Source organism: Mixophyes fleayi, chromosome 6 (genome assembly GCF_038048845.1).
Source record: "Mixophyes fleayi isolate aMixFle1 chromosome 6, aMixFle1.hap1, whole genome shotgun sequence".
NCBI lineage: Eukaryota > Metazoa > Chordata > Amphibia > Anura > Limnodynastidae > Mixophyes > Mixophyes fleayi.
In genome coordinates this window covers 81032698-81053298 of record NC_134407.1, presented here as the reverse complement: position 1 = coordinate 81053298, position 20601 = coordinate 81032698, and the positions used below count along the sequence as shown (strand labels likewise).

Below are 20601 nucleotides of genomic sequence, written 5' to 3'. Positions count from 1 at the left end.
CTGTATGTATAAACTCCTGTAAATAGTATACAGGGCGCTATGAAGTCATTGCCTATAATAAGTGAGTTGTGATATCATCACGTCAGCATTTATTAGGAAAATTTGTATATTATGCAGAATAATGTATCACCACACCCTTGTAAAGTATTATAGTAGTAGTTGCATCTCATTTCTTTGACCTACTTAAAAGCACCCAATTTACAGCCTCGTACTTCTATATGTTTAGTGACTTTTAATGTCCATATAATTTATAGTAAGTAGTGCATTATCAGATATATTATAACATGCTTCCACTGAGGCTCCCAAATATGTCAATGTACTGCAATCTCTACTAAATACACCACATACAATGTATGTAAATGTAAATTCAGGACAAACTACTGTGTACCAAAGGGCAGATCTCTGTACAGTGAAGCCTGTTTTAAACATTATCTCTGCCCTGCCTCTATGGGAGGATGCGAGGTGAATGGTATCCTGTATCACCCTCCCCTTCTCTGTGTCACCAACAAGTCTCTGTATGTGTCACTGATTCAGAGAGTAGTTTCTATACACAAGATGTTTGACATGGGTCAGCTGAGGACCTGGAACCTCTAGGGACCACTGAATCCAATTCCTGCCCCCTGCAGGTGATGGGAGGCAAGCTGTAAGAGACCTCAAAGGTAAGTGTAACTGTCTATTTAAACAGAAATGCATAAATATGTTTCAAACTCATGGACTAGAGCAAAGGTTAATGATTTTAAGTGCTAAAAAAGCAAATGACAGTTTAACCTTTTCATTGCTCTTGGGACTGTACATTTGCATATATTTTTAACTTTTACAGAAGAAAGAAACACACTGTAGGCAACTGAATGTTGCATTGCCATGACTTTCCTTAGAAGTATAATTTTAGCAATGTTTTTACGATTGGCTTCATAGCATTTGAGTCAGTGACTAAAGATTGACTGATTGTCTTCAAACAACATAGCTTTATAGTTAGTGAGGATACAAAAGGACACAAGTCCAACTCATTGATTCAGAAGTAGGAAAAACAACTCTGCAATTTAGTGGAAAACAGTCTCACAGGGAAGGGAGGGGATCCTTCTTGATCCCAGTCAGCTTCAATTAATATAAAAAATTATTTTATCTTTTAACAAAACATAATATGTTTTATGGAGTATTGGTTTATGCTGGTAGCAGGGCAAATTCTGTTGCAGGGGGGCTCTGTGGTCCCAGTACACATGTCCTTTCTGTTGTGCCCTATAACTCTAGATAAAGGTCCCACACTGCCAGCAGTGTGACGTTTTCACAAGCATCCTGATATGTGATCCTCTTCACCACAAGGCTTCATCATTCAAAATAATCCGTTGTGTGATAATACCCTGAGTCAATGGTGGTCTATGACGGACAGGAACTGGAATAAGGAAAGTACACCAGATTTATCCTGATGTGGTTACTTCATAGCAATATGAGGATTGCGTTAATTAGTCAGAGCTTTAAACGGTAGTGAGCAAATATGCAGTAGAGCTAAGGAGTCTGTGCAGAGGTCACACAATGTTATACACATTGAAAAGTAAATTGTATCTCTTTTTTTCCCCAACAAAATTACTAAATAGCTGCAGACACTGCTATACAGTATTCATTGTAGGGTCTTTCAGCAGTGGCAGCAAAATGTTTATTTGAATGGCAGTGCCAATGTAAATGGGTGTAACAATGTGAAAATCACCATAACAAAAATCGTAAATTGTAGCGATCTCAGAAATCAAGATATAGGTTTTTTTGGTAAAAAGAGGCTGAAATGTGATAGATCTCTACAGTGTTTCATCAGGTACATCCTATTCAGGGGACAAATAACCCCAAAACACTAGGATTAATAATCTAGACCATCATGGGCAATTTATTCCATTAAACCAAAGCTCCTAAGAGAAACGGAGGAGAAGATCTTTATCTGGTAACCTGGGGTCTGCTAACAGCTCAGCTGATCCCACAATAAGGGGTCTATTTACCAAGCCGTCAGCCAGTACAGGCTATGATGGGCGGGTAGCTATCGCTGGGGTTACACAGCAAGGGGGAAGCCTAAAGGAATAAAATGCTTTATTATTAAAATAAAGTATTTTTTCTGTGCTTTTTATTTTTTCATTATTTTGTACTTTATTTTATTTGTTATAGAATCTGAAACTGTAAGTCCAAGTCTGGGCTTCCAGTTCTAGTTGACATGTCCATGCCGGCTCCAGCATGTGATGAGGGTACTAGGTCTGGCTTGGCAAGTGGTAAGACTCCTCTTAGCGCTGCCAGCCAGAATCACCGGGGACCTAAGGATCGCTCAGCTGCTCCGGTGATTCTAATTCGTTATTGGGGGTTCTTAATAAATAGACTCCTAAGACACATATCATTCCTACACCATAATTACTTTCATTTCTCTAAAGCTGACCCCAAATGGGCCAATCATGCTGGACCAGAGTGGCTGAGATCAAGTGGTTCAGCACTCCAGCCATGGATTATTTCCGCATCCCACTGTGCAATATTTCTGCGGTAGGAAGACAATCATACACACTGGTCACTTGGTCACTAGCAGCCATGTTATGCACAGATTTACAAGCATGCTCGATAATGATGTGATAAATTACGATTGGAAACATCAGCTATAACAATGATTTTGGGACCGTTATAATATCAGGCCAATTTGATTTAATACTTCTATGCTGCCTGAGCATGACTTTTATCCACAAGTCCAAGTCTGAAGTCTATTAATGAATCTATGTTGAGCATTTAACCATATTGTATAAATACATGTTAGTCTACATCCAGTACATTTATTTAACTTATTAACAATTACTTATATGGTGCCTACATATTATGAAAAGCTTTACAGGCCAAAGTCCCTGCCCCAGTGGCGTTTTCTCTGTATTTCCTACCACACACAAATACTTTTTTATGTGTTTTGGGGCATGGGAGGAACCTGAAGCACCTACAAAAATATGGGGCGAACATACAAACTCCACACAGATAGGGTCCTGTTCAGAATCAGATGCATGACCCAAGCACTGTGAGACATGTGGTATGATCACACCAGGGAAGTCTCACACGGAAATTTGTAAGGCACTGCCCCTCCATCTTCAGAGACATCGTAAATAAGAATTGGCTAGCAGGAGTTCAATATAGTAAACAATGATTGGCTAGTAGGAGTTCAATATGGTAAATAATAATTGGCTAGCAGGAGTTCAATATGGTAAATAATGATTGGCTAGCAGGAGTTCAATATGGTAAATAATAATTGGCTAGCAGGAGTTCAATATGGTAAATAATGATTGGCTAGCAGGAGTTCAATATGGTAAATAATAATTGGCTGTTTGGAGAGTGTTGTAGTAAATAATAATTGGCTTGCTGTAGATTATGGTTGTAAAGAATGTCTGTCTTGTTGGAGAACGTGGTAGTAAGGAACATCTGATTAGTTGGGATGAATTGTGCCTATCTCAACTGGTCAGTGTTATTTGTTCATCGCCATTGGTAAATCCTTCAAAAAAAAAGATCACTGTCTGCTTGTTTCACCATACTGATTTTCTCTTCAGAAAGAAAGTGAACGCTCACATAAAGAGAACAAGTCATTGTCTAGATTACAGGTGTTATCACATATGGTGTGGTGTGGTTTGGGGCCTCACCTTTGTCTGATGTTACTACACTATCGTTTGTATTATTTGTTTTCATATTTGAAGTGACAAGGAACAATTGAAGTAAGCCTCAAGTTATGGGAAACTGATACATGCCTCTTGCCTACATCCATCTGGTACGCATAGAGGTCACTAGGTGTTGGGGTGACCAGGTGTTCTGCAATACTGCACTATGTTTACTAAATTATATATATATATATATATTGGCCATTTCAGCCACACCCATTACTAACGGTGCTAACAGGTGTATAGAATCAAGCATACAGCCATGCAATCTACATGGATCATACTGAAGAGCTCAGTGACTTTCCACATGTCACTGTCATAGGATGACACTTTTCCAATAAGTCAGTTTGTCAAATTTCTGTCCTGCCAGAGCTGTGTAAGTGTCGTTATTCTGAAGTGGAAACGTCTAGGAGCAACAACAGCTCAGTCACAAAGCAGTGGGCCACACAAGCTCACAAAATACAGAGTGCGGATGAGCATTGCAGAAAAAAAATGGTCTGTCCCCTTTTGCAACATTCACTACAGAGTTCCAAACTGCCTATGGAAACAACATTAGCACAAGAACTGTTCATCTGGAGATTCATGGATTGGGTTTCCTTGGCTGAGCAGCTGCACACAAGCCTGGGATCATCATGCACAATGCCAAATGTCAACTGAAGTGGTGTAAAGCACACCTCCATTGGAGTCGGGAGCAGTGGAAACGCATTCTATAGCGTGACTAGTAAGGCTTCATTATCTAGCAGTCTGACGGACTAATCTGGGCTTCACAGAAACTAGGAGAATGCTTCCAACTTTGTGGCAACAGTTTGGGGAAGGCCTTTTCCTGTTTCAGCATGACAATGTTCCCGAGCACAAAGTGAGGTCCATAAAAAAGTGGTTTTCCCAGAATTTGGTGTGAAACAATTTGACTAGCCCAACCCCATCAAAAACCTTTTGGATGAAATGGAACGCCGACTGTGAGCCGGACCTTATCGCCCAACATCAGGAAAGCCTTCAGAGAAGAAAGGAGCCTGTTATAGCAGCAAAGGGGAGACCAATTCCATATTAGTGCCCATGGTTTTAGAATGAGATGTTCAAAAAATATATAGGGATGTGATGTTCAGGTACCCACATACTTTTTGGCATGTATTATTTTACATATATAATTTATTAATAGATAAAAGGCTGGTGGTATGTGTTGCTGGGACTGTGGGAGGAAGTGCAGTGGTTTACGTGTTGATAGACAAATAAACATCTGCAGATTAGATTTGAGCCTCAATTGTGTATAGGTGTAATTTAATAAGACCCTCAATGTTTGTTGTCAAAACAAACTGACTAAATCATCAGATAAGCAACATTTGCTTTTTACTATGAGTCAAATCTCTACATCTCAATTACAAAAGTAGCTCTAAACTCTTTGTGGCAGCTCCTGCAATGTCTCCACTGGAGATTGTTCATTCAAGTCTGATACTGTGTCCACATAAACACTAGTCTGAAAATATGCCACAAGATGATTCAACCATCTGTTCTTATCATAAGCTGTGTGTTGTGTGCAGATGCTTAACTGTGGGCCCTTTAGCAAAATTTTGCAAGGGCCCCATATACATGAAGCAGATAACTTCTCACCTCATCCAGTTTACTGAAGCTCCCTCTACTGACCAGTCCTTGGGCTGCTGTTATAGTGACCAATTGGAAGCAGCCGACAATGTTAACCAATCACAGTCTCTTGGTTAGTATGATAGCAATCACAGCCAAATCACTAGTCTGCCTCATAAAAACTAAAAATATATATAAATGGGGCTTTAACAGGGGATGTATGCTCCCACGACAGCAGTGGGTCTTGTAGCAGTTGTACTACCCCTCTGTGTGTTTATACTTTTTCTTTTTTATTATATACTTTAAAGTTAAATTCTACAATAACATATAGTGGTAAATGTATCAAGCTGAGAGTTTCTGTCGGGTTTAAAAAGTGGAGAAGTAGCCTATAGCAAACAACCAGATTCTAGCTACAATTTTGTAGAATGTACTAAATAAATGATAGCTAGACTCTTATTGGTTGCTATATCTACACTTTTCAAACCCGCCGTTAACTCACAGCTTGAATCAAGACCCTTGGTCTTGAATCACTCTGCAATCTTGTTTTACTGGTTGTTTGCATTTGCTAACTTGATTAGAAGCAGCCATGCTCCCTTGCAAAAAATAGGCAAGTTCTGTTAAAATTATAGTGAGAGTAGTGCAAGTGTCTAGGTGACAGGTTAGTCTGTGATTGGAGAGAGAGGTCACAGAGTTATTAGCACAGTACAGACACACAGTGTATACTGCATGTTAGTCTGTTATTGGATGATGATCTCACAGAGCTAGCACAGTGCAGTCACACAACGTATGTATCAGGTTAGTCTGTGATTGAATAGTGATGTCACAGAGTGAGTGCAGTGCAGTCATACAGTATATGTAACAGGTTTTCTGTAAATGGTTGGCAATAACACAGTGAGCGCAGTGCAATCACATTCTATGTAACAGTTTAGTTTGTTATTAAATGGTGATGTCGGATAGTGAGCGCAGTGTAGGCCTACAGTCTAGCAGGTTAGTCTGTGACAAAGTCTATGTAACATAGATGTTTCTGCTAATATTATAACAAGTGAACCAGTAAGCCGAGGGCTTTTAAAATTATGTGTTGGGTCTCTGAAAAGGCATTTACCATTAGGAGTTAAAGTTTTTTCTGTTAACATTAAATCCAGCCAAAAGGATTTCACTGCCAGCACTGCTCCTGGGTCTTTCTGTTCCTGTTTGTCGCCGATACCTCCCACCCACCCTACTTAGGTTTATAGTTTAAACTGCTAAACCATTCTTTCCCTTATGTGAAGAGGCGCAGTGGGTAGGAGAGTGGTGATACCCCTATTGGCCACTCGTCACTGCCCCTTTCGAAGTAACATGACTCTTGGCCCTTTTTGCATGGATGGTCCCTTGGTGTGCTTTGCGTGGCACAGCAATGTCGAGTTTAGAAGGGGAGTAGTCATGTTGATGGCAGATTAGCACCGGCCACTTAGTAAAGATGTGAGTCTTGGTTTAGTAGTTGAGCGATTTTCCCCCAAGGTTTATTGGGTGAAGATTAGATGTTAGCTGACTGCTATGTTCTCACCACCACCAGGAAGGTTTAATATCTAAATAAACTGTGACCTTTTAATTTGCCAAAAAGGTGATTGTCTGTGTCTTATTTCAGGTTTACATGCTTACACACACATATCTAGGCTGCTATAGTGCGAAGAAGGAAAGTCCTCACACTATTATTTTAATACATTTTTAAGGTTAAAAAAGCAGGTGGTGCTAGCCCAGTAGTGTCAGTGGTCCTAATGAGAGTTTGTTAATATTCCTTTAAAATTATGCAAGGTCAATGACTGATGAAAGTTTTTCCTGTAAGTAACCAGCCTATATTTGCTTTGGGGTTACATGGGGCTTTTTTCAGAGACCCATCATAAAAATATGACCTTTACAACAGGACATTTGAATGACTCATTAACGGTGTCTTGATTGAGTTTGTTTGACAATAATCATTACATGAGCCACCCCCTCCACAGTAACTGAACAGTCCTCAGGAATATAACCATAGCAGTCCCCAATGCATTAATAAACTTCAGGGACTTTCCTGGCAGTTTATTTTTGCATAACTCATAATACTGTCACCATATACCTCATAACATTTCCAGGGATCTACTATTGCTTTAAGTCTTGTAACGAGACACTAGACGTAAAATGAATTCTATTGCCCACTTGTACATTATCAGTTGACAAGACAAGTAGTAATGACTTGCCCAGCGACCACTTGTTCTGTTACTTCATTCCCCAGATATTCATTATCTCCAAATTATTTATTTTGGATGACATTTTCTTGTGGTCCCAAATACTGTCTTTTACTAAGTTCTACTAGAGCTCTCAAGGTTGTGTCTAAAACTAATAAATACAGATTTTAGTCATTTTAAGGGCTGAACCAATGTCCAACCTTTCAAATCACTAGGTACTAGTTCCCAGTGGATGGACCTCATTTTCATAAATATTGCATCAAGCACAAAATGGCCACCTACATTTAAACAGGAGACGGTCCAAATTAAAGGCAAATTTAATTGTAATAAAAAAAGCCTAAACGTACAGTACAATATCAGATATTTGCCAGTTTAGTGTAAATGATGCCATCCACACATGTAGATTTCATAGGCCATTTTAGGTGTCTGAAAATAGGATTTGTCACAAAACAGGATGGGGGGTTACACCAACTGGCATCTTGAGTTGGAGAACCGGTTGGTTTGGAGGAGAAAGTGTTTAACATGTCTACTGTGATCAGTCATTCAGTCTGCCGCTTGAACATGTGCAATGTCTCCCGCCACTTGTCAAGCAATCCATTTTTAATGTGTGGCCTGCGTTGTGATGATTAAAGCTCATATATAGTTGGCTGCTGTGGGTTATACCACCATCCAGCTATGTGCACTATAATATTTTAAAGGACTATTTATTAAAGTCCTTTTAGCCTTAAATCCCCTGAAAACAGTCATTTTTAAGTTAGGTACTTATTTCTAACTATAGGGCCGCTGCAGATATCTGATGTGGTCCCACTATTATCGTAAGCAAAAACAGTTTATTTTTCGTGATTTAACAAGTTCCAAAAATCAAAGAACTTGTCGTGAATAGCTGACCCCATTTGAAGATGGAACCATTGAAGCCAATGGGGAGAGCATTACAGTAGAGGGATCTTCGGATCCTTCATCACAGCTTACCAGCTCTCTTCTCTGGTCACTATAGCACGTGTATCTCTGCGCATGTGCACAGCAACCTTGCCATAGTGACTGGAGAGGAAAGCCAGACAACGGGACATTAATGTAAGTGAAATCATCGCCAGGACAGCCTAATAGCGGATGCACTGTTCCATGATGATTTTTATAATAACCAAGGCCGAAAAATCATCTGTCATCGCTGCAATGACACATTATAATTAACGGGCCAAAATTGATGTTAATTAATAATATGCCCCTTATTCTTTAGTATGAAAATAATATATAAAATTCACAGTTCAATTTTATTATGATAGCTGAAAATAAACAAACAAAACAAACAGTGTAGCAACACCGCCTTGCTTTAATGGATATCATACTTGCCGATATGACCTGTTTGCACACTACGATGACGTTGTGCTCCTGTTTTTAACCTGGCTTTATGTTGGTAATGGACAATAAAAAAATGTTCTTGTACATGGCCATTTGCAACTTTTACTTAGAAGGAATTTAGTGAACTAAAGCAATGTTTCTTTTTGTTTATTATCAGGTAGACAGGGTTATTTGCTGTTGCCCTGCTATACAACACAGCTCTGTTGTTTGCATTGGATATAAATGTATAGAGAGCAGTTTTGTGTCACATTAAAGAGCAACAAAAGAAATTAACAACTTTTTCTGATGATTTAAAGACATAACTGAAAAACACAGACAAGGGTTACAAAGATACAGCAATGCATTTAGTAAAAGGTTCCAGGAGGGCTTGCACAAACCAATGAATTACGCTGCTGAAGAAAGACCACGTCCTTTTTTTATAACATACAGTACACCTCCCTGCAATTAGAGCATACCTGTAGCCCAGATCACAATATTACAATAGCAGAACAGGTAAGGAAAACAAGAGCACAACAACATCACACTGAAAATGGGTCAGACTGGCCAGAAAACACATTACACCATTGAGCATTGCTCTTGCTGAAAATAACCATTGCATAACTACTTTGCTGAATACAGAGAATAAATTAAATTGCATTTGGCCTATATTTATATTCTGTTAAATAAAGCACTACTCTTTCAGAAAAGAATGCTTTAATCACGAGCTCATTCACGTGCGTGCTGCGTGGCTCAGCTTGTAAAATAGGACAAAAGCCTATGTGAAAGCACAGACCGGAAACACAAATGAACCAAATAGCTGGGTTAAAACAGGTCAGTCTGCAGTTAGAGAACAACACAGCCATATATGATGTGGACAGCTAGTAGTTATTAGCACGGATGAAACTTGCTACCAAAAAAAACCCAAACTGCTGCATTGCAGAATTGTTGCTCTCACATGACAAGTCAGTCAGTCCGGGCTGGCAGTCCGGCTTATAATTGGACACCACAACTAAGGATATTGCTCACAAGGCTTTCTGCAAGTTGCATGAGACTGCTACTAATGCTTGTGTAAATAATACTATGAAGCGTATTTAGCACCTCATATAACATACTTCAAAAGTGCTAGGTCAAGGCTGGTCAAACGAATATTTAAAATAGTGTAAATCCTTTTTAAAGAAGTAGCCAATCCGTCAAACAACATCAAACCTTTAGTCCACATCGCATCTAGGGGGTGCAGAAAACAGGGACAGTTGAGGATTATGTGACAGTAGGTAATGTTTTGTGGTATATTGCAAGATAAAAGGCTAAGTACTCATGCGCCACCTTCCTTGAAAAAGTACACCCCAACACATTCCATTCAATTCTCCTTAGAAGAAAACACTGCAGTCACACTTATGCCAACCCTGACAGAAATTCTTCGTTGCATTCCCTTAAATGCCTAGTTTAATAGACAATAAAAAAAAAATACAAGAAATTCAAATAATATAAGGACAGTGGGATCATTATTTTTAGATTTAAAATTAGCCTAACAAGTTACTCTCTGTCGCAGTTTATGTTGGAGAACTGCTACAGATGTACTGCTCTGTCCTGCCGTGGAGGGGTTAATAAATGCTGTTGCAGCATTAAGTAGCAGAATTCTACCACACACCAGGAAGTGAATAGAACAGGAGGAAGTCAAAGTTTTGCAAAGTTTGTGTTTACAAAGTTTCCCTTCCACCTTACTGTCCTGTCTTTAAAACTCACTGTTGTGTGGGACTCGATCAGTCACAAAAAGCAATACTCTCGATTATGGCTCACAAGCAGAAAGCATCCGAGCTGAATCCCAAATTTAAAAAGAAAATGTTTAACCGGAATCAAGATTGTAACATGTAGTTAAATTAAAAAGAAGAAAGATATTAAGAAGGTATGGATACACTGATTTTAGGAATGTGTTCAAACAAGCCATTTTTGGTATCAATTATTGGGTGAATGGTATTACATGCACATTTATAGCAAGTGTCACAAAGTTAATAGAATTTGGACCTGCAGAGGGGTACATTTTTAAGTTTGCCACATGAATTAAAGTAGAGCACAGGGATAAAAGTCAACCATATACACCTTGTCTAAAGCATTGGTAATCCTTGCAGCTTTTTTTTTTTTTTTTAAAAACATTTTTATTGAAGAAGTTCAGATACATATAATACAATAATAGTTGTTATAAAATTGGAAATCAGTTGCAGGCACGATCAACATACATGTACATATATAACGTTACATATTTTGTGGGCGTGGTCAGGGAGACTCGTCCATGTTAGGTCACAATTTAATCTACATAAAAATAGAAATGAATAATAAAAAACAAAAACATCTGGGCTTTCTCCAATACAAATATTCCCAGCAGACAAGTTATGGGTTTTTAGCATAATTAGCTTTTTCATTTTGTAATCCATTGTAATTGTAATAGTACTAATAAGAGTAGTAATAATGATAATAATAACAATAACAATATCCCCCAAAGGCAAGAGCAAACAGAACACCCAATTATCTCCCTCCCATACCTAATTACTGCCAAAGAAGCATCAAGGTGCAGAGAGACCAGAAACAGAGGATAGGCTTACTTTATTCCCCTATATGGAGATTGGAGGGTCTTGTAGAAATACTCTAGTTTCAAACCAAAGCGTCTGGTAGAAGCAGTCATGGAGCTGTGGGGTGGGTAGGACGTTAATATAACTTTCCCAGGTTTCGAAGAACTTGCGAATCAATGTACCCTTCTGGAGGGATGCCTTCAGCCAATCCATCCTTAAGGGGAAGTACATCTTCTCCTTGGACAAGTCAAGTGTTGGGAGGAAATATGAATGCATATATGGAGGACCGACTTCCTAGCCGCACCAGATATTGCAATAAGTAACCTTCTCCCATGCGGAAGTTTGCATATCGGGAGGCAAAATGCCCAAAATTGCCCATTCAGGTGTGAATGACAAATGATTTACTAAATCTGCAGTCGCAAATCTCCATACCCCGGTCCAGAAGGCCTTAATCACAGGACAAGCCCATAAACTATTATATAAATCTGCTTTGGGGCACCTAGAATCAGATGAAAGACCAATGATTTTTCGACGATGAGGTGAAAGGTAGCTTCTATAAAATATGTTGAGGAAAATTTCTGCATACATGGAGCCTGGAAAGAATTTTATCGAAGTAGCCAATTCCTTCAACAACATCTGTTCTGTTAATCGAGGGAAGTGGCGTAACCACCCAATCAGACCCAAATTAATTTTGGTCTGATCTATTATGGTTCTCAGAAAGGCATAATTGGATGAAATTGCTCCTCTTTTGGAGGGGGTAGCAAGTAATAAAGTGTCAAGGGAGTTATCCCAATCGACTGCTGTAAAAAGAGAAATCACCTCTCGGGCATAATGTTGGGCTTTAATAAAAGAAAGGCCACATGGTACCAAAAAGAGGAATAATTCCAGCGCCCCATTGTGGCAGAGTGGTTTTTACCTAGTCCTATCCAATAATTGTCCAACTGTCCGCAGTCCCTCCTCATAGTAAAGGGGCGATCCGCCATGCCACTTTGGAATTCAGGGTTTTTGACAAATGGTAAGTGTATAGATTTATAAGGGTTAAGATTAAGTTTATGTCGTAATATATGCCAAATCTTCCTAACAGAAAGAACAAGGGGTTTTTCAAGAGTATGGGAAGGTAATTCCTGGTCATGCAAATGAAGAAAGGTCTTTAAATGGACATCAGAAAGGAATTGTGTCTCCACTGTTAGGTTAGTGTAAGTACTCTGAGCCGTAACTTAGAATTCTAGTGCCTGGGGCAAGAAAGGCAAATGCCGCCCCCCTAGCCCTCAATTTTAACCAAATGTACCTAAAATATTCCCAAATTGCGCCCCCCTTCAGCGTTGCGCCCTGGGCGGTCGCCCCTGTTGCACAGCCCTAGTTACGGCCCTGCTCTGATCCATTAGCCAATCTTTCAGATACTTCAATACTGCCATGCAGCTCATCTGCGCTATGTCAGGGAAATTTATACCCCCATTTGTTTTGGCTTGTTGGAGTTTAATAAGACTGATCCTAGGACGCTTCTTTTTCCATATAAATTTCCGGAACAGGTAGTTAATTTGTTGTGCATCTTTTTGTGTTAAAAGGAGTGGCAATGTTTGCAAAGGGTACAATAAGCGAGGAAACAATATCATCTTCAAGAGGTTTGCTCTGCCCAAATCAGAAATGTTAAGTCGTTCCCAACCATCCAGTTCCTTTTGCATATTAGTTATGGCTTTGCCAATATTAAGATTGTGGAGAGTGGCCATGTTCATCGGGAGCCGGATCCCCAAATATGTTGACTTATCAGCCCACTGTAGCCTAAGGGATTGAGCCCATGGAGGTTTTACTGGACCTCTTTCTAGGAAAATAGCCATTGATTTTTCAAGGTTCACTTCAAATCCTGACATGGATCCAATTTCCCCAATTTTCTCCATTAATGGGCTCAGGCAAGACTCTGGGTTTGAAATGTGAAGTAGAATATCGTCTGCAAATGCTGTGATTTTGGTACATTCTGTACCAACAAAGATGCCCTTCATCTGGGGCCATTGCTGAATTATTCTCAGAATTGGGCCCAACGATAAATTAAACAACAGTGGGGACATCGGACATCCCTGTTGAGTACCTCTTGTCATCACTAGGGAGTCTCCCAGTAATGTATTGATAATTAAAGATGTTGAGGAGGTGTCATAAAAATAGTCTATCATTGTTATGAAATCTGATCCGAATTCCCTTCTACTTAATACAGCTGATAAAATACTATATTGAATGCTTTGTAGGCATCCAGACTAAGAAGCATATTGGATGAGAGGCGGTTCCGGAAAGAAGCTATTATCAAGGCTATTGCAGTGCGGATACCACGCACCAAGTGGTGTTCCTGGACAAAGCCTAGTTGATGTGAGGTCAATAGAGAGAGCAATATAGTTTGGAGGCGTTTAGCCATTATACGAGATAGGATTTTAAAATCCAAGTTTAATAATGTGATAGGGCGATATGAGGACATCAGCATAGGATCCTTGTTTGGTTTTGGAATTAGAGTAGTGTATGCCTGATGAAAGATGGGTAGTGAGGGCGATTGCGGTGAATTGTCCGAGAAAGTTCTAACAAAGTCAGAACTATTTCTACTTTTAGAAGTTTAAAAGATTGACCTGAATATCCATCAGGGTCAGGGGATTTATGAAGCTTCAGGTATTAAATTGTATCTGACATCTCTTGGGAAGAGATCTCAGTATTTAATATATCCTGTTGCTCAGGAGACAGTTTGGGCAAATTAGCTTCTAGTAGTAAATCATTTAAAAGGGAATTATTAGGAGAAGTGGCTGTATAAAGTGTCTGGTAATATTTAAGGAAAGCATCTCTTATTTCTCTAGATTTAGTGAGGGGTAAGGGAGAGTGCGCTGTTTTAATTGCTACTGTGTGACTTCTGCGTCTAAAAGGATTTGATAGATTTGCCAAAAGTCTGACAGCTCTATTGCCCCATCTATAGTATCTATTTTTTGTGTAATCTATTCTGGACTGGGCCTGAGTCAGTAGAAAATGTTTTAATGTTTGCTTCGCCTGTTTATAAATAGCTAGTGTCGTGTCTGTGGGGTCAGAGAGATAAGCATTATATTGGGTTTGCATTGTTTGTATAAGGGATTGATTGATTTTATTTGATTCCTTTTTCCTGTTGCCCATGTATGTTATGTTCCACCGCAAAACTGCTTTGGAAGCCTCCCAGAATAACACTGGATTGTCAAAGTGGTCAATGTTATTATCTTGATATTCCAATCAATGATATTTAAGGTGCTGTTTAAAGTTTTCTGATGTGTAGAAGTAGGATGGGAACTGCTAAGTGAAATTCCGTTGCCCCTCCAAGTGAAGGCGAAGCGATATTGATACAGGGGCATGATCAGATATGAATATAGAACCAATGTCAGTCTTAATAACCTCAGTTATCAAGGAATCTGCCAGCAATATATGGTCCAGTCTAGAAAATGAGTTATGAACCCCTGAGGGAAAGGTGAAGGATTTATCTGAGGGATTTAACAGTCTCCATGGATCTGTGAGACCATGAGTTGGTTTTAGCTTACAGCTTTTTTATATGTATATGAGTGAAAATCCATATTTATTTTTAATTTCCATATGGTTCATCCGGCAAAAGAAGAAACAAAAAAAACCCAGAAAAAAAGAAGTATGAATCCAAGCGTGAAAATGTATCCTCTCTCTCATATAAACACAAATATGGGAAAGAAAGACAATTTATTTATTAGACAGTATTCTGGGAACGCATAGGTCCCCTCTTAGACCACATGTAGTCCATATGCAAAGGGTCTCCGTTAAAAATATAACCCATTTACTAGTCATTTGCTAGATATACTGCCAAGTACAGTACATCCAAAACTAAGGTTCTTAATGCCTAAATATAAAATTTTTGATAAACTATGTATTTAAAATGTCTTCCTATCGAAACACATTTCTGTGCTGGGAGTTTAAACTCAGAGACATCACAGTAATGATTTGCTATTGGAATTGGTCACATCCTCACTGACTGCAAGATTAGTTAGTACCAATCAGATCATTAGAATGTTCACAGGGCTAGATCAACTTAATCATACTTGCCTACTGTCAGGCAGTGCAGTCCGGGAGAAGGGCGTGACTAGAGGGAGGGAGGGGACGGGGTCAACAGCGTCATTTTTGCCCCGCCCACACAACGGCAGTGTCGTTTTGTCGTGGGGCCAGGGCCAAAATGGCGCGATTCACCGTGAATCTCGTTATTTTAGCCAGGGAATTGCAGGATGCGGGAGACTTGCCTGCTCTCCCGGGAGACCGACCCGGAGAGTTGGCAAGCATGAACTTAATCAACTTGTAGCCAACTGGAGTGTTACAACATTCACAGGGTTGTAGCCCAACAAGCACATGAGAACATTAGCAGAAATACACACCAACTAGTAACCAGAGCATTAGTAGGTAACAGGGTTAGACTGGCCTTTAGCCAATTAGGGCTTTAGAAAGCCCACCACAATGCAAAAGTTAACAAAGATAAAAGCAACAGAAGCAGCAGCAAAATATATATATGGAACAGCAATAATAAAGTAATAAAATTCATGCATCTATATTATGTTTCAGCCTAATATCCCCTTATCACAATTAAACTCTTTTGTACTTTCCTTCACCCACGAAAAGCAATATATTTCCAAGTCCACTTCCTGCTAAGTGTTCCTGAGAATGTCAGTGTTAATGGACCCATTGTGGAAAAGCAGAAGTTATAGGTGCCCAATAGACATAACACAAGAAATTTGCATGCTGACTAATAATCAATTTGTCTATTCAAATAAGTGAAAACACAAAAGGTAGTCCTGATCACAGTATCTGGGCATAGAGGGTCATTTATTCTAACTCTTTATTAAAATGCCACCCTTAATGCTTACACAGATAAGAATGACATCACATTGTTTCACTGTCTGCTTCAAAGTGCATGTGTCTTACACACACAAATAAAGCAGCCATGTTGAGTTAACTCTAATTCAGAGAAAATAGCGGGGACAAAAAGGATACTTGTCCTGGGGAAGAGAAAACATGGGCCGCGGTAACTGAAACCGAACAACATGCGCTAAATATGCAGGCTGTACAAGCCATTTGGGTCAGCGAGTTGTACCCACACCTGAAGGACCACACACGTGTTTTGTGCCTGTGCATGTTGCCTTAACTGCACAATTCGATGAACAATACGATAAAGAAGTAGAGCGTCTAAGGGAGCTTAGAGAAGTCAACATTGGGGGAGAACCAAGAAGACTGACATTATGATACTTACATTTGTGACAGCCACCCCCACGAAATTTACCGAATGCAGAAAAATCAGTGTCACTATGATAAGCGACGTCAATAGAAAGTGCCGTCATTCCCAGCAATCGGTATATAGCGTAAGCATGACAGGCATCTGCAGTGTCATTTGTATGGAAAGTCTGGTTTTTCTTTTTATAGGCATTCTGGAAATCGGAATTTTTTTGTAGGTAAACACGTGTTCGGCATATTTAGAGTGGTTAACATGACTACCACCGGACAGGAATGACAGTACTTAGTGCGAAGTTAGTGTAGATCCTGCTGTGATTTCTGTACAACCCGCTAAGCCCATAGCCAACCATTAGGGTGGTGTCACACTAGGGTTTATTTTTCAAAGCAGAAAAACAATGTTCTTTACTTGATAAAAAGTCCTCATGATCCATCAAACATTGGTGAAGTTTCCATAACATGCAGCTGTTTGGCCCCATAGCGCACCTCTGCATCATGCCCCCATGACTTGTACCTACACTTTTCTCCATGTGTTATTTTTCCATTATTTTACGGTCCCAATATACCTGTTATTCTAAGAGTTTGTATTACATTTATCAGAGAAAACAAAAAAGGAGTATACAGACAATCGCAGTTTAAGAGGCAGATGAAAACATCAGGTATCAAACACAAATATACATCAAACAAAACAAAAAAACAGGGGAAGTCTATGCCTGTTATATTAAAATAACTACCATCAATAAGGCTCCAAATATTGCAGCACTCAACCTTAAGATTATGAGGCAGCAATTTAACATTCCAGCCAATATTTCCCTATCAATATCAAGACTAATATCTATGCTACCGTATATATAGTGAACTCTCTGTCTCCAATACTCTATTGAAAGATCCCCAAAAACCTAAGTGGGAGTCAGACATTCAGAAACCACTAGATGAGCATGCCTGGACTTAAATCCAGGACAGCCTGGCTCTATATGCATTAAAAAGAAAGAAAATACATAATAAACTTTCTTACAGATGGTACTACATTTCCACTATAAATGTATCCCAGAACGTCAGATGCTGGAGAGCATGTTTGTCTCCAGGATCTTTTCTCCACATCTCGTAGAATGGTCCAAAGTTGTCAAAATACAAGAGGGATATCAGAACATGCATAATCTTGATACCCTATGTGGATGTCCCTCTATTGCTTTCTCCCAGACTCAGTAGCTTCAACATTCCATCATCAAAACAAACATACATGACACCTGTCCACTTTGAACCCCCAGTACTTAATAGACTCTGGTACGCATATAAAATAGAGTAAATGACCAGCATAATCAACAATTCATCCAAATCCTTCTGCGAAATAAGGTAACCTTGAGCTACTCAGTTTATAGTGAAATTCTGCAACATAGTGTCTCCATATCCACAGTCCCCTTGGTTTACCCCCTCCCTCCCCTCTTCCTAAAGCTAGTTGCACAGCGCTCCCTTTTTTTAATCCCCTCACGAACTACAAAAGTCTGGTGTACACAAAGTGCAATGCATCCTTGATATATTTCTGCTGATTGAGTGGCTGTTGAATCAGTTTACTGTATCAGACTGTGTACCATGTCATTTCTCTGTAAGGCTCTGCCCATCTCACTATAAATAAAGTTTCTATAAATAAGCCATTTTAATACCCTTGTCTTCCACACAATTAAAAATACTCCCCTCTGTTTTGGGACCCGTCAAGATTCAGAAGCGAAGGCCGCCATCTTGAACATCTAACAGAGAGGTGCTAGAAAATTCACTAAGCTCCCAACAATTATGTCTTCCAACTCTCAAGCATGCTCACTACTTCAGTGCTATTGCAAGTACCCAGTAGACTTTTCCCTATAGGTTTCAGAAATATGGGAGATAAGAGAAAACTACACCTCAAATAGCAGAGTTGTCTCATAACCCACAGCTTTATATATCTGCAGCTTCCAAAGACAGCCAATATCCAGACATAATATTATATAAATAAAAAACAAGATCCCTTTAAAACCAGACATAAAAAAGCAGAAGCGAAATCTCTGGTGCAGTAACATTTTTTTATATAAATAAAAAATGGAGAACAAATTCAGGCAGAAGCCATCTTACATATCACCAAAGAAGGATAAGATGGTCATCTGGATACTAATGTGTATCGGCATCCCCATGTAGAGAAAAATCAGAAGTGACAGCAGTCAATGGAGTAATAACACAACACGTTTCTTAGTTTAGACTTTTTCACCAGGCGTGTTTGCAGTCCTTAATTAGAACCATTATATAGCCAGCAATTTTATTAATACATTACTCAATTATAAAGAGTCAAGTTAAAATGTCTTAAAAACATAATATTAAATATGTGATACTAAATAATAGATATTAAATCATATAATATGGCATATATACATAAGAAGTCACAAAACAATCTACAATAAACAAAGGACATTTATCAGATTTAAAAAAATAAAAATTATATATATATATATATATATATATATATATATATATATACATACACACACAGTATATATATATATTACACACATATTTTGCTTTTTTTGTTTTGTTTTGTTTTTTTAAACACCCATCTGGTGTATTTTTCATTGTTTGAAGTTATTTATTGTCACTGAGAAGCCAGTTATTGTATTCCTCTTGTTACTGATTATTTATATTTAGAAAGCATTTGATTAATATTTTTGATGTTTTTTCCCATTGAAAGCCAGGCATGCTGCATTGTAATTAGTCCAAGTGCATATTTGTATAATTATATCTGGAATGCCTCTGAGCAAATTGCAGTGTGTCATGCATATGGTTCCAGTTTTAAATGGCTTTACCCGACAGTCATGTAGGTTCCTATACACAGTTATACCACCAAAAAGTACAATACAGGAGAACATACTGCAGGCACAAGCAACTTACAGCTCTCCACCTGTTGTGCAACCAGCATGCTGCCAGGGCATGATGGATCTTGTAGTTCTACAACAGATATAGAAGCACAGCTAGCATTCCTGTTATATACAGGAAGCATGCTATTCACATTTTGGACCCAAACAGATCCATATCAAAGTTATTAATATATCATCAAATTCTTGTATTTTTCTGATAAAATGTCTATGCAGTCTTTTCAATTTCTTGTGGACACAATAAAAACCCTAACTGCTGTGCTAAATCTTCACTCAGTAACTATATACAGAAGCTCCTAGTAGGCAGATTTTACAGTACCAAGTTCCTCCATCTTCTCACCTTCTCCGCTTCCAGTCACCATCTCTCCTGTGATGTCTGCACCTCCAGCTCACACTGAGCGTGCTCCAGAGCCCATAGCAACCAATCAGATGTTTGCTTTCATTTTCATTACTGCAATAGAAAAGTAAGAGTTATAATTTATTATTTGCTAAGGACTTTTACCAACCTGTCAAATTGTGAAGGGTTTTTACAATTTAAAAATCAATTTGACTAAATCACTTCTCAATAATAGTACTTTTGTAAGGGTCCGTGGCCTGAGACCCCTTCTATTGAACCACCATTTCTAGTAAATAAAAACATTTATTTACACCTTCCAACACTGCTGCTGAGTAAATTACTCAGACGAAAAGCGAGTTTGGGTGTACAATAAAATGTAACCTGACAGAAAGTTTTGTTAATAACACCAAAAAATACATGTACAGCAGATGGAACTGTCCTTTCAAATCTCTTCTTATAGCAAATGTTTCAGCACGCAGGCAGGGTATATGCATATAGCCCCAAATGCTACCAACACTAGGGATGTGCACCGGCGACTTTTGAGGTCTCGTGTTTTGTGTTTTGGATCCGGATTTTCGTTATTTTTGAGGTTCGGATTTGTCTCGCAAAACACTTGACGAAAGGTCTCGGTTCGGATTTAAGGTATTGGATTCGGATTTTTTTTGAAAAAAACATTAAAAGTTTAAAAATCAAGTTTTTGGGCTTATTTTCACTCCTAGGCTATTATTAACCTCAATAACATTCAATAACAAGCATTTCCACTAATTTACAGTGTATTCTGAACACCTCACAATATAGTTATTAGTCCAAAACGTT

General features: G+C 38.8%; 1 protein-coding gene across 2 annotated transcripts in view; it reads left to right on the top strand.

The window, feature by feature from the left end:
• The first annotated feature begins 520 nt into the window (after positions 1-520).
• The window catches only part of PIK3R5 (phosphoinositide-3-kinase regulatory subunit 5), an 84739-nt gene continuing 64658 nt past the window's right edge, over positions 521-20601 (top strand). For both annotated transcript variants that reach the window (XM_075216951.1, XM_075216950.1), the window contains exon 1: positions 521-659. The gene's annotated coding sequence lies outside the window, so the exon portion shown is untranslated. The remainder of the gene's footprint in view (positions 660-20601) is intronic.